Genomic DNA, 6,388 nt, shown 5'->3' with positions numbered 1-6,388 from the left:
AATAAGGAAATCAACGTCTCCCTCTACCCCCCCCCCCCCCCAACCGCACGAATTAGAATTTTTATGGTTTTTTACGTAATTCCTTTTTTTTCTTATCAAAAGTTTATGGAGGAGGTTCAACATAACATCCCCCCCCCACTCCACAGTACAGGTTCACGTAAGAATCAGGCAAACAGTGATAAGTCATATATTTCATATTGAGATGATAATTTAATTTGAGACAATACAAACAAGTGTTCTCAAAAAAAGATAAAATTTTTAGTGAATCATGCATAATTGCGAAGCTGTGTTACTTAAAATAGTTTCACTCTACCACAGTCTTTAAACACAATGAAAACACTATGATACAAAGATTTGACAGGATTTCCCGAAATTCAATGTCAATTCATTTATTCAAAAAATTTAGTATGAAGAGAAGACAATGCCCTCTTTTTTTTTCTCATGTTACAGAGGTACTATCACATTGGTTTCCATGGCAACCATGACCATAATTAGCCATACAGTCTTTAAAATTAGAGAAAAACGACCACTCTTATGTCTCTTTTTTTAAAAAAAGCAAACATAATTATATGACTGTGTGTTATGAATAAATGAATAAAGGAGATTCTATAGAGTCTATAGAGATTCTATAGAAACCCTCAGGGGGGTCGGGTGGGTAGAGGATGGGGGTGGGTGTGAGTGTTAATAAATTGTATAGTTTCCGTTTTATAGAGGTGCTATATTTACAAATTTAAGTCTACATTAGTTTAGTAGTATTGAAGAAAAGGCTTAAAATGTTCAAATGTTAATTAATGCACAATGACTGTCTCAGTGGGGATGAACAAACACAAGGATTGCAATTTAGGTCAATCAAGACATGGATGACCAAATTATAAATACCGGCAAGTCAAAATTTATTTTATAGCTTTGTTCAGGTTAGCTAAATCTAGTTTTAGTATCATAGTTTACAGTTTTTTTTTAAGATAAGCTAAAACCTAGTTTTTTGCTTCAGATTATGGATAAGCCAGTATAATAATTTAGAGCTTTGCTTAGGTAAGCTAAAACCTAGTTTTTGGCTTCAGATTATGGATAAGCCTGTATCATAGATTACAGCTTTCCTTCAGGTTAACTAGACATGCTCAAGTCTCTGTGTTTAATAATCAATGCTCTCTTTAATTAATACCTTTAAATAATGTCATTTAAGTATGGTAAAGAGCAGAAATTATAATTTCTGAAATACAGTAAATCTTGCAAGAAATATAAAAACATTAATACAGCATAGACACTTGAGCGAGTCTACAGGTTAACTAAAATAGTCTTTTGACTTCAAATTAATAGAAAGAGCAGTATAAGGTTTAAAGCTTTAGTTCAGATTTGCTAAAATTTAGTTTTTGTCTTCAATTTATACATACACCTGTAGGCTCTCATCTGCTTAGAGCCACAGAAATTAAACATAAGCACCAACCCTTTGCATCTCATAGCTTCTAAAACAATTTGACTTTGACTAGCGATATTCAATATATACTAGTTTGACTTACCTTGAATGTAGATTCATCCATCACCTTTCAGATTCCTTTCACTTGATCAACACTTGGAAGGACACGTAAATCTAAAGGCATTCTATCACTAAATGATTGATGAAAAAAGAGATTTCGAACAATCAACAACAAAAAAGATTTCCTCGTCATTTAATATTTATTAACTTATATGATTGGCAAGATAGTAGCATTTCTGATTTGTTTTCCTTTATAATTATTAAATCTTTGATATTAACAACACTAATCTTTTTTATTCAATTGATGAAAGTATCAAAGATAATTAAGGTGGAAATGTTTTGCATCAACTGCTGTTTGGTAATAAATTAATATTGTCCTATTTTGCCCCAATTCACACAGAGAATACAGAACCCATGATGGGGTCTTGATAAGGGGTGGCCAGAGGCCATGTATCCTTTTATCAGCCTCTCCAAATGGATAATTTCATCTCTTCATTTGCAAATTATTGAAAGCCTTGAATCATTTATCAAATAAGCTCACTGAAACCTTCCCTTAATTGTTAATTTAAGATAAATTTAATTTTTTTTTTTTTAATCTGATATCAGACATGTTTTGCACCAGATGGATTCGAACCATCACCAGCAGGACTGGTCACCCGAGTGATGCAGTTAAATCTGTTACAGACATTCCCCCATTCATTTTTAGTTCCATAAGCCACGTAATATAAAATATTTAAACAGAATGACGCAGTAAAATATGGGACAAACTCTCTCCCCCCCCCCCCCTTCCCTATGATCATAATTCCATATGTCCATGCAATACAGAGTCTGTGAAGTCTGTGACAAAATTTCCCTTTTCCTTTTGGTTAAATCAGTCAAATACAATGCAATACAAATTATGGTACCAAAGTGATGCCCTGCAAAATCTGTGACAGAATCGCCCTCATTTCCTTTCCATTTATCCGTCTTCAAATAGATAAAAGAACTGGTTCATTTCCTGTTCTTTTCATTCTAAGAAAATTTCAACATAGACCAATCTTCATTAAATTTCATTCATGATACTATTACTAAATACATGAAATATGGTCATAAATTTTGCTGGGCTCAATAAAATTAGGTTTTACAACATAAAAATTTTTGGACCATGGTGCTACCAACAATGGGTATTTTTTTTTTATAAAATTGGATGGAAATGTGAACTCAAAAACTGATGCTGAACAAGGAACATATATGCCCATCACAGTGTGTTAACTTCTTTGCCCTTTTTACTCTTTTACACATAGCATATGAGACTAACTGTTTTAACACGCATATTGTTGAAATAAAGATGTCCTTTGGTTGAAGATGCAGAGTCCTCCATGACTTTTGATGCAATCTAAACATTATCCAAATGTACTTGTTCTACTCCTAGTTAAAACCCACTCCATTTCCAATTCCTATCCCCTCAAGCAAATATCAAAATTTCATAACACTTGTAAATCATTCCTCCTTGACCTCCCTATGATGCACACATTGAAGCTGAACTTTCTAACATTGCAGGCAAGATTTTATAATATGGATTTTGCTCCTTCAACACGTTTGAGAGAGTTGAAATAAGAACTACATGATGCGATTACATCTAGGTGTAGTCAGCATTGTCATCCGATAAAATGTATAACATTGTCATATATTACCTCGTCATGTATTAACAAACATGTATTAATACCAACCTCTGCAAAATATTGCCTGACAAATCGATCTCTCTAAGCAACCAAAAGATTTTTACACAAGAAAATTATCCAATCAATTCAAATGTTGGAGATATATTCATATTTACACAAATTTTTGACCAACTGTTGTCAGACAACAAATTCATTTTATTTTTTTGCAAGTGGGAGGGTGGTTTCCCGTAAAAAATCCTGATCATAGAAAAAATGCCCGAGTTTTATAACCTTCATACGCTAGGCCATTTAGTTATATCCTTCCTTCCTTTGAAGAGTTCATAATCCAAAGACTAGATTTCATATTGAACAACCTACCAAAGACAGATACATCTTATCCTTTGACTTGTACCTTCATCCCCATTCCTGCAATCCAAAACTTTCATTGTTTTAAAACCAAACATCCTTTAACTAAACTGTAGAGCCAACTAGGTCAAAGTCAAATATTTTCTACACAACTATTGCAAACTCAATAGTTTTTCAACATTCATATGAACTTGCAAAATTCCTCTACAGTTCCGTTCGTTCTTGAAAAAACAAAGACTGAGGAAATAACTTCAGATGATATTTATAGATTTTAATAATTCTCTTTGGAAAATTCAACAGTGATAATCATTATTCTGTTTTATGAAATGTCAAATATCCAGTTGGCGACTATGCAGTTCTCACCCGTCTTTAATAATGACACAGGTTTAGCTGCTTTTGATTGGCTATTACCGTTTTTATAAAAAGCACTCCGAAATCTACCACCAATAACCACAAGCAGCAGCTAGTATGTTGTCATACAAATCTGCTATCATATACAGTTACTCCTGCTTTGGACTGCAGACAGAAGTTCATTTACTTTATCTTTTGTGAAAAGTTCCAATATTAACCATGTTTAACTAAGATCATACATCTTCCTTAGACTCTCAACTTTTCCTAACCCTTTCACCTGCAAACCACATGACATACTCGATGGCAATCTATCGAACACTCTTATATTGAATACATTCCAAGTTAAGACCTGATTTCTGCCATAAAAACAACTTGAACCTACAATTTGAATGTTTCAGAGCAATTCGGTCGTGTGCAACACCAGTATCCCACAAAAGACCACTAAAATCAAAGATATTCTAAGTTTAATCATGAATTCACAATGACCTTAAAAATTTGATCAACTTTCATTACATTAAAATACTAAATTCTGTTGGAAATATAGGCCATATTTTGGATTATAAATCAGAAAATTGCAGGTATTATCTTTTCAAATGAAGGATTAAACAACAAGCTAGTCTACATGAAACCTGTCTACTCAATAACTTGTTCAGAGTATGGATGTATATAAAATTACTTCGTTGAAATTTGTTAAAATTTTATCCGTGTCCTTCATACATATTGTACGGTATTTCAAAAGCAATGTTTAAGCGCAAAATCAACATTAGATGGTATTACCTAAATTACACTTGAACCAGTACACTCAATAATCTGGGAAATTCTTCAACTCCCATCTCAATTATTAAGCTAAAAAAATGCCCATCAAATTTCCAACCTGGGCATGATGATCGTTTAAGCATCTATGTGATCCCCGAATCTGTATCAGCTGCCACCAATTGCATCAATAATCCACCTCAAAACAGTACCGCCCCTCCTTTATTTAAATTAATGAAATAAGATTCTCAACACAAAACAAGGAATTCAAATTCATATTTCAAAAGGTTTGCTGCGACCGAGATACAAATGGCCAATGCTTGGGTTTGAACCTTGAGTCGGAGAGTTACCGTCAATCATCCAATCAAAATAAAGGATCAACTAACTTGTCAGGAATCTGAAATGCCCAGTCCCAATAAGACTTCCATTTTCAATTATTTCAAATCAGGTGCCCTCCATGAAAATTTGGACAAAGAAAATCTCCACAACTTCACTGAAATATAAACTTCATGAACAATTTCACATAACATTCTCCACCGAAATGTCTAATCTACCTCAATTAATTATAACAACCAACTCAAACAAAGAGATATCGACTCTGCAAAGATATCTTAGCGCTCAAATTTTTAAAGTCCATTTTACTATAGCCATGTTTTGTAGGAACAAAACATATCCAGTCATATTGGTACTTCTCAAGTTCATCCTTTTCTGAATAGCAGCTTAACCATACATAAAAATTTAACAAATATAATCTCCTCTACCTCAGCAAAATACAACCTTCATTTCACAAATCTACCTAAAACAACTAGGACAATAACCAATATTTTTTAGACTGCTGCAGCTTGGCGTATAAAAAAAGGGACTTATAAATGTCCCAACTACTTACATTTCATGTAGGCTGCTCCTCGGCCATCTTCTTCTTTCTTCAGTATAAGAAGTTCTTTTTTTTATTGAATTAACTCATAGCAATAACATCCTGTTAATTTTTTTTTTTTTGCATGAAGTTGATATTTTTAAAATTCATCTTACTGTTTCTTTTTACCCCCAAGAATGATTAATAAGAACATTTCATGTTTAAGAGTTATCCCCCTTTTGTTCATGACAAATCAACTTCCTTGGCAAGTAATGTATTTATGAATACTTTGCATATTTTTTTTATATTATCATTAAAAATCTCTCTTTTTAATATTCTTGCACAAAAACCTGTTTAATCTGATCAATTATTAGCAAACCTTCTTAAAAGCAAACAACTTTCTTTAAAAATTCTGTCAAAAACAGGTTTTTGGCAAGCAAATTTTGTTTTACATCCGGAATCAAATTCATTTTTTTTTTAGACGGAATCTTCGATCTTAGTACGTATCGATTTGTACAAACAGGATCAAGGAAAAAAATATCAATGAATCCTAATGTCACAAATAAAAATGATCATATTAAGAAAAAAAAATAAATAAAGGGAGATTTTGTAGACCGCGACAATCTCCCCATGCTTAGACAATAAATCCACTACCAGGTCTAGAGACCTAGATTAGTGGCCAAAACCCACCTTAAAAACGTCAGCATCAATGTGTGCAGGCCCCCTTTGTACTCGGAGCTTCCGTACCTACGCAGTTCAAGCCAGTTTGTCCATTTATCAATATTTTCTGTCCTATTCAACATATACAATGTCTTCAATCATCAAATGATTAACTCCCAGAATGCACTGTCACAATTCCCACACAAACACCGAATTTAACACATTTGAATATCCTACGAAAAAATCAGGACCTTTTACTTTCATTCTTTTTGGGCATTTGTCTTCGATTTC

Source organism: Magallana gigas, chromosome 10 (assembly GCF_963853765.1).
Source record: "Magallana gigas chromosome 10, xbMagGiga1.1, whole genome shotgun sequence".
NCBI lineage: Eukaryota > Metazoa > Mollusca > Bivalvia > Ostreida > Ostreidae > Magallana > Magallana gigas.
Note: the sequence above shows the minus strand (reverse complement) of the source record.